This window comes from Fukomys damarensis, unplaced genomic scaffold (assembly GCF_012274545.1).
Source record: "Fukomys damarensis isolate Sample0158 unplaced genomic scaffold, DMR_v1.0_HiC HiC_scaffold_33, whole genome shotgun sequence".
In the NCBI taxonomy this organism is placed as follows: Eukaryota; Metazoa; Chordata; class Mammalia; order Rodentia; family Bathyergidae; genus Fukomys; species Fukomys damarensis.
This window is the reverse complement of record NW_022900945.1, coordinates 29,023,366-29,033,249: the sequence shown is the minus strand read 5'-3', so window position 1 is coordinate 29,033,249 and position 9,884 is coordinate 29,023,366.

The following is a 9,884-nucleotide window of genomic DNA, read 5'->3' as shown; positions in this document are numbered from 1 at the left end:
CCCTCCCCATTTACAAACACTTTATTTCCATTTTTTCATTTTCTCATATTTTTTCTTTTCCCTTATTACCTTTCCCCTACCCTTCCCACTTTCCCTACACCTTTAGCCCTTTACTTCCTATTTCACATTGTTAATTACCTCATTAGGATCTTGCGAACTATTATAGATTTTCACACCCAAAGAAACTATTTGGTATTCACACACATGTGACTTATTTTTCACTTAGGCGTATATCCTCAATATGCACCCATTTTCCTATGAATGACTTTAATTTCTCATTCAAGAAAGGCTATTATTAAGGGTTGGGTAGAAAAAATAAGTGAGGTGGGAAAAATTAAAGTGGTAGAAAAATTTAAAATGAAGGGTAAGGGAGAAACTGGCTCTGCAGTTTGGACCAAAAGAAAACAAAGGTAAAGATTTAAAGAAAATGAAAATAAAGTTCAAGTTATGAAAATAAAGTTCAAGTTAAGGGCATGCCCTAGAGTGTAGACTGGGCTAACACGAGATGCATGTCAACAGGCTCTCCATGGTGTCTGCTCTCCTTTCTATTTGTTCCATACATCACTAGTTCTCATGAGAATTCCACATACCCGGCTTCGGGAACCGTTCTGCATGTGTGTCCTGGGATCTACTTGTGCCTCCCTTCCCCTCCATGCTGTATCTTTCTATCTCAACATGAGTTTCTATCCTCATGTACTATTTGAGAAAAATAGCCTAGTAGGTCTTTTTTTTTTTTTTTTTTTTAAATTTTAATACCAGGGATCCAACTCCGGTCCTTGCACTTGCAAGGCAGACAGTGGAACCACTGAGTTAAATCTCCGGCCCAAGCCTGTAGGCCCTTAGGTATCCTCCAGATCCTTCCCTGCTAACACCTTACATGTTTGGCTCCCCGATGTGAGCAGAGGTGACTGGAGAGGTGACAGGAGAAGCAGTGACACACTCCTCCAAAGCCACAAAGGTACACTTCCAGCCTGAAAATGAACCAGTCCAAACCAAGATTTGCTCCTCAGATTTTGAAAGAAACTCACAGAGTTGTCCAGGGAAAGGTATTTAAACACCTGAGTTCACCCCAGATCTTTAAAGCAATAATCTAATTTTTAGCAACAGAAGCGATTTCACAGGTGTAGGAACAATGTTTACTTCTATTGAACTAATTTGTTCTAAATTGAGAAAACATTTAAGAACTGAAAAAACAGAGGTTCCCATTTTCCCATGACAGGAATGAAAAGGAAAAGTAGAACAAAATTAACCACGACATGGAGCTTAGCATTTTCATTTTTTTCCTTTGACCTAAATAATCTCTTCTATTTTGTTTTTCAAAGAGCACAATTCCCAAATATAACTAAAATGAGAGATTTGTGCTTGTTTTAAGAAGTAATTAAAGATGTCATTTGCTGACAAAAAGCAAATGTGCACCTAACATATAAAGCTTGTTATTTTTGGTTAAATAAATATTTTTGCATGACATTTTGGAGGTAGTTTTCTGTTTAATATATCAGGAAAAACCTCTGAATTGAGAGAAAACTCATTTTTCCTTCTAAAGGATTTAAAAGCCTTGGTGTTGATTGATTTTAATAAATTTTCCAAAAAAATCCTTTTTCTTTTGTAATGGCAACAGTAATGTAATAAAATAAATTTATGCTTTTAAATGCTGATACTTCTCTGCATTGTAAACAACATGGAGTAGGCTTTTCATAAAAATCTCATTGTAAAGTGGAGTTTGGGTGCCTAATGATTTAAATCAAAATTTAAATAAAATCCACTGTATTCACATTTCCAGACCCTTTTCCTCAGTTCCACAATACTTTCCTTCATGCTAAATAACCCAAATCTCTTTAGCTCTTCCTCAAAGGACCCATTTTCTAAACTAATCATTTTTAGTCACTCTCTTTTGAGCTCTTTCCAAGTTTTCTACATCTTCCTTCAAACAAAGGGCCCCAAATTAGACCCTGTACGCTCATAAAATCCTGATGAATGCTGATCATACAAGGAGCTCCTCCTTACTGCTCCCTCCCATGGAAAGAAGCAGTCCTGATATCACAGTTTCCTAAACCATTTGCAAGCTAACTCTTCTGAAGCACTTATTAGATTATGGAGAGAAGAACTAATTTTCTGTCAGTTTATTGACGTTCTTCAGTCACAGTAATAGCAGATACAGCAATTTTTTAAACATCCCCGATATGCCAAACCCTTCTCTATGCCTTTTGATTGCCTTTGGAAAAACAAAAATCACTGTTATCCCTGTTAAGGAAGAGTTTAAACTCCCCAAAGGCACAGAATTTAGCAGTTTGAAAGTAAACGTTTACTTGTATGCTTAATCTATGCTAAAGCCCCCAGTCGGAATAAATATTTTTCATGGACTCTAAAGGAATCAGGCTATGCCATATTAAATTATGCTACTCTAGCATGAGGGATACCTTGAACTGAAGACAACTGAGAAAAAGCAGATATAGGATCAGCTTTTTCCATAAATCACAGTCTTCCAGAAAGGGAAGACTAATTTTTAATCACTGCAAACTCTGACGCCAGAGAAAGCATCAGAGAAATCTACATAGCAAACTTTACTAACTCACTCTATCTTCCACTGGTTCCCCTAAATAGAGCTCTTCCTTCAGTCAGATGCACCTAGAAATGCTGTCCTTTTCCTTTGTCTTACTATTTCCCTACAAATGTATTATTTTTTGCTGAGAAGCTAAAGAGCCCAAGTTCTAACCATCACTTTGAGATCACTGGTTACCCTCACAAGATGCATGTGTTAATAAATGTTTCTTTGTTAATTTGTCTTTTCTTTGTGTAACTTTCAGGGCTCACACTGGAGAGCCTAGAAAGGCAGAATGAGAAAGTCTTATTTTTCTACACTGCAAACCTTCTGGTTAGTAACATGCTACAGAAAACTCTCAAAACGTAGGTCATTCTGAAACTCTTCACAATGCATACATTTCCGTTTGGAGGGTCAGTTGTTACTAATGCTGGACCCGAAGCCACACAAGATCAGAAGAGGAAGAAAGTAAAACACTTGCCTTTTGGTGAAGTTTCTTAGAGCAGGATAATCAGGTGCAGCTCTACGCTCTCCTGGAGATGGTACTAAGGAGACCCACCCACGTGGATGGACAGCCAGTAGGGGAGCACCTCAACAAGTAGTTTAAAGCATGCATAAGGATGCCAGAACACACTGTAATTTAGTCATAAATAGCACATTATCTCACTTACCTAGTCAACAAGCCAATGTGTGAATATTTTTAAATGCGCATTAGTTGCATATTTTTAATAAGTATTCAAATAATGAACATGAAATAAAAACGTATGAAAAATCTGTGAAGCATCTGAAACAAATACTGAATGTTAAAATTTGTCTTCCTCAAACAAAGGCATCTGATGACTTGCTGATATGTGTTTTGCTTATCTGTTTTGCTATATTTTGAATTGAATATAATAAAAGTAAAGGACACTGACAAAACAAACATAAGCTAATAGCATTTTAGATCAGAGAGGGACTTACCTGTTACTCAATTTTAAAAATGAGATAACTGAGGCTGCAAGCAGTTGCAGAGAATTTACTTCGTAATTTATGTATTTCTTCATTGTTCACTTTACATGTGAATATATTTTTCACTCATTTAAAACTTAGCTCACTACAAGTAAGATTATGTGTAACTTAATTCAGAAAGGACTCAACATGGTTCATACTTTTAAATTATAAATGATTTCAATATTGTCCTAAGGCATTTCTCTTTTTCTGAATAAGCAAAGAACCTTACTGATCATTTAGAAACCTTAGTTCTTTTTTTCAATGTTGAAATACACTTCTGGACAATGGCAGGTATATTTCCAAGGGCATGTCTCTTCTGAACGATAGATGGGTGAATAGCATAGGCATTTAGGAAGTGTACCTAGTGTCGTCTGTCATAGCTATGCCGCGATATTCATTTTATTTATTTTTATTCATTTATTTTAAAAGGCTCAGCATAGGTTTCCAAACTTGTACCTCTCAGTTTGTTTGCTGTCTTCCGGCCTTTGCTCTTCCAACTCCACAGCCCAACCCCCTGCAGCTCTCTGAGCCTCCTTCTCTGAAGAGCTCCTATCCCCTCTCCGGTTGTGCTCTCTTCCGGGAATCACAGTTCTTGTTCTTCTTTGCACCGGAGCTTGGTTTCAAAGAAGTCTTTGAGAATAAAACTGTCTAGATTGGAATTTAAACTCTACCAGTTTATAACTCTATGACCTTGAAGACTCTGCTTCAGTTTCTGACTTGAAAATAGTAGCAATCATTGTATGTAACTCACATTATTGGGACAATAATATAGTCACTACATTTGCATTTCATAAGGAATATTCCATATATTCATTGTTCAAATAATTCTCTTTGATGATGATGATGATGATGATTATTATTATTGTTTGTAAGTATTTGTGCTCAATATAATCAGGAAACAAATTAGCCTTTATACAACTACTTATTTTTTATTCATATGTATTCACACCATCAATCTTCTATAGCCTCAAAGTAAATGTAGACTCATGTGTCCTCATTTTTGCATGCTATGAATAAAAGGAAAGCAATCTTACAGGAGAGGGAAAAATAGAGTTTTTAAAGAAATTTTGATTTTTACTTAGATACTTGAAAAACTGCTGCTGGAGGATTTGCGTTTGATAGAGGAAGTGTGTCACTGCAAAATGTCTTAAAATTCCTCTCTCTCCAGCTCTGCCATTCTCAATAACATTCCTGTGATGACAGCTGCTCTCGTAAATCTTTTTTCTTTACCACTGTATTCTTTCAAACCTCAAAATTTCTTAAGCCTAAACCTCAAGATTCTTCAAACTATTAGTCCCATCTTATCTCGTTTTCTTTTATAAAAAAAAATTGGTATTTATTAGTATATGTTCATCCTGCTGTCTTCCATAGCATGATGACATTTTGGTCAATGATGGATCATGCATATTATGGCACTCCCACAAGATTATGTAACTTAATAATGTCATAACCATCTTAGTTTGTGTGAGGACACTACCATGGTCACATAATTACATAATGACCAAAAAATGACCTTCTCAAAATACAACCCCATTGTTAAGCAATGCTTGACTGTATATACTATGTATATCTGTCTTCTGCTTCTTGTTGTTCTCAAACATAACTACACATTAGAAACACCTGATGTGTGTGTGTGTGTGTTTTTTAGTTTCCTCAACCTCAGAAATCCTGAAGGGATTGTTGTGAGGTGTGAACTAAGCATGCGGATTTTTCAAAATTCCCTGGGTGATTCTAGTGTCCAGACAGGATTAAGAAAAGCTAGTTATCCATTCCTCGTCTTTTTTTTTTTCTAATGTAAATATAACTTCTGCCTTTCTTTCTACTCCAAAGCTCAATGGTACATTTCAGGAGCTGGGAGTGAGGAAATGTCAAATATTCAATGCCAGAATTTTCGATCTTTTTTACTCAGGTCCTTGTGCTTGCGAGGCAGGTGGCGGAACCACTAAGTTAAATCCCCGGCCCTTGACATAATTTTCTATAGGGGGAGTGAGAAGAGAAATGTACTCTGGATATTTATTCATGTGTGGTTTTTGTCACAGTTACACTTTCCTTGATTTGCTCCCTGAGGACCTAGCAAAGGTGGTGAACCTATGAGATGTTTGGCAAAGCCAGCTGTTCATGGAAAGCTCTAAAATGTTTGTCATCACTAGGCTTTTTCCCTTCTTCTTACCTCTGTTCATTGGCTGGAGCTCTCACACAGCATTTATTAGCAGGAACATTATTCTAATTTCCTGAAGCAAACTTACCCTGGTAGTTTTCTGAGCAAGTGACTCACACCATTATAGCAGAAAATCTGGATCACTGTCTTGCATTCATCATCTACAGAATAGGATTTGTGGCATTTTATCTGCTATAACCTGTATGGTAGAAATGAACTAAACCATTGCTTCATGTGTTTTTCAGCTTTATATCATATTACTTTACATCTTGCATGATAATTTAGTACAAACTTAGGTTGGCACTTACTGTAAATTCACAAATTTGAATTTCAATCAGGTAAACATTTTTTAAAAGACTTTTGAACAGTTCTATAATTTTCTAACACATTTCCGAAGAAGAATATAGACACCAAAGGGGATACTGTGGTATTTTAGTCATTAAGCATTTAGAACTGAGGCAGTCAGAGCAGTCAGGAAAATGGCACAAAGTTCTAAATACATCTGGGTCACATGCGTTTCTGCCTTCTCGACATTTCCAAACTTTATAGCCATTCTTGTCCTCTAAGAAGTGGTGGGCGCATATGCTTTGATTTAGTGTTCAAGTGTCACCAATTTACAGAGGAATCCAGGAGCATCTATGTAAAGCAAAGTCTAACTCTACCCAGTTCAGGTACTTCATTCTCCACAGGTCTGTTCGCTGCCTAAGTGCTATAGTACTGATGAGTGTTTGCCAAGGTCCAAGAGGGCAGGCTGCTGCGGGTTCTCATCTACTGATGCCCTCTGATGTGAAAGCAATGCCAGGGACTTAAGCACTCAGGAAAAATAACATTTGAGTAAAATCATTTCAAATAACAAATGTAACCATCATTCTGATAGTGGGCATGTTTACTTTTCCTTTTTAAAGAAGGAACTGAGGCCTAGAGAGGGTAAATAATTTTGCCAGATTTTCTGCTATAATGGTCTGGTTATAATTTGATGCTGTATGACCTGCTTCTAAAGCTGTTGTTCTTTCAACTGGATCGAGCCAGAACTACACCCCTCCAGTCTATCTTTTGTCAGAATTCCTTCTTCTTTTTATAAAATTTTTTTTATAAAATTTTTATAAAATTAATGCTATGAACTATTCAAGGATATCTAAAAGTATTTGAGTCTGAAAAACAAGTCTTCACTACAAATTTTAACTAGAAATATCCTTGAACATAATAAACATTAATCTAACTGACTGTCTCTAACTGTATGGGGTTAGCAGATCTCTAAAAAAATGCTTAAAATCATCTTCGCTTGTTGAGATGCTCCAGGTTGGAAGAGTCACAGTCATTGCTAGATTCAACATAAAGATGACTTTGAGGAGACTTTTGTTTCCTTTCTTTCCGATCAAAATGGTGTCATAATCTGATGCCTGGACTTCTAATTCTTGGTACTAATTTTTTTTTTAATTGAGTTTATTGGTACATTTAGGGATACAGTACAGTTACATTCATTGTTGGGATCATGTACCTTTACATGGCAAGTCTTGATTCTCATTTTTTCCCCTTGGTACTAATTTTTTACTACAAAATATCTTTTCTTAACAAAATCCTTCTGTAAGCTACTTGAACAAACAGTAGTTAACACTCAGAAGTGAGAGCAGTAGTGCTCACGAGCTCAGTGCCTGTGGCCAAATGATTTCAGATTGAATCACAGCTCTCAAATTCTCTGCATGTGCGGTAGAAGTCAAAATAGCTATTAACACCAAAATATCTTTATAAAAATTATTTAAAATTATATATATGAAGTCAGAGGCATTTTTGCTAGAAAACAAAAAGTCTTTATGAGAGTTAACCATTTGTGATCATTAATTGCAATATGTCGACTTGACTGGAGTTGTGTGACATTAACTCATAGGATTGTATTGGATACAAAGGGAAAGGAGGAACTGTGCCGGCTTTGAAGAGCTCCAGTCTCCCTGGGTGGGGATACACTTTGCTGCTGTCACCTTTGCCACATGGGCTTTCAGATTCTTTAGCCTCCCAGTGCAATCTCACACCAATGACAGCAGTGAGCTTCCAGCCCGTGGACTTAGGAGTCTGCTGCATCCCTGATCCCTCTTGTTTTGTTTTGGTTTGGTTCACATCTTGCTGGGCTGTGCAGTGATGGGATCCTCTGGCTCTCCAGTTCACAGATGGCCACTGTGGGCTCTCACACTTGTGATCCTGTAAGCCTAACAAATAAATTCACTTTCATAATTCTACACATTTTCTATCAATTCTGTTCCCCTAGAAAACCCTAAGCATACACCATTATTTTTATTACTCTTGTTATTACCATTAATTAATATTACTCTTGTGTACTCTATTGGATTCTCCTTCATGTCATGAGAGCTACTAACACATTTCCTGTCTCATTATGTCAGAGAAATGTCACAGGTTTACAATTAGCAGGTGATAAATCCCTCTTCCATACACCACAACAGAATAGCTGTCCTCTTTGCTATGAAAAGACCAAATTCTTTCAGAGCATCTACCTCCAGCCCGACTTTGGTACTGGACAATCATTTGTCTGATTGTTCAAAGACCAAGGCCTGTCGCAGTCTGGGCACACCAGGTCGGTGCTGGGGGAATGGAAGAAAGAGAATCAAACAAGGAGACTCTCTTCTCTCAAAGTCCCCAACACCATTTTTTTAATACCTTTTCAGTGTATGAGATTTGACAAGAAAATAGAGTCATTGCTTCAGGCAATTCTATCTCACAATGTAAGTATTCTCTTAAAATTGCTACATCTAGGAGAGCCTTTATGTCCATGTCATTACTCAGGGAAAGTTGTGAGGATCTAGGGAAAGGTGCTGGAGAATTTATTAAAGCACACACACACACACACACACACACACACACACACCCTATGCTTTTGTCTGAAAGACACATCTTTCTACTTAGTTTATATCACTCATCAAATATGCCATGAGAAGATGAATGATTAATACCTTCCAAATGATTTGAAAAAGTATAATCTAAAGAGAAAGAAAATAGAACACCTTGACAAATGTACTAAGTAGTTATAAATACATATTGAAATATAAGTCAATAATAAAACCACAAGGGTACAAAGATGTAAGAACAGAGATGAAGTCTTGGGTTTAATTTATAACATCATTTGAAACCAAGAATGTGAATTGTATTCTGGAGCTAGATTTTAGCAAAAGGAAACTTTACTGCACATGTTGTGCTAATTGACAAATATAATCATATGTGTGTGCACATAAGTGCAGGTGTGTGTTTATATATCCTCATTCAAACACTTAACCTAAAATGATATTCAGAAGTACATAAAACAAAACAATATATAAAAATCAAACAGGAAAAATACATCAAATGAAAATAATTTTAAGGTGAAAGGTATAAGAAACAAGGTTATATAAAAAGGAATGATGATATTTCCTCAGCCATCTTACTGGAAATGATGAAGTAATGTCTTCGTAGTTCTGGAAGAAAATATGAATTCAGAACTTTCTGAGTCCAGAAATAGAAACTATTTATCGTCATGTTAATCTATTTATTTACTTTGGCTTTTTGGGACAGGGTCTCGCTATGTAGTTCAGGCTAGCCTTGAACTCACTATGTAGTCCAGGTTGGCCTCTTGAACTTGCAATGATTCTCCTGCCTCAGCCTCCCAGGCCAGTGCTGGGATTCCAGGGGGGTGCCACCACGCCCCACATCAGGTACATGATTTTAAAATATTATCTGAAAAGGAACTCCAGGAAAATGAAAGAAAAGCTAAAATTATAGAGACAATATGCAAGGTAAGAAATCAACAGTAGGAACAAATCCAGAACTTCACAAAACAGTCTGGGAGGAAAGTTGAGCAGCTCACTTGGGATTCAGAAGGTATGATCTGAGCCGGAGAGAAATGAAGTTTGACTTTGATATCCTCGGGAAGAACACAATGGATTCCATTTAGTTGACAATTTATTAAAATTCTGTAAGATTTAAGCAGTGATGTAAGAAAGCATATCCTTCTCTTTTCCAACAACAAAAAAGACAATTAGAAGTTCCAGATAAAGCAAAAATGTGAACAAAAAATAATTTTCTAAATATAAAGTACATGAATATAGAATGAATAAAAGAATTAATTGATAGAGAAAATGACTTTTCACCTAACTTCCACGCTTCAAGAAACACATTCTTTGCTTATGTACAGTAACATTTCCTTCTCCAGATTGT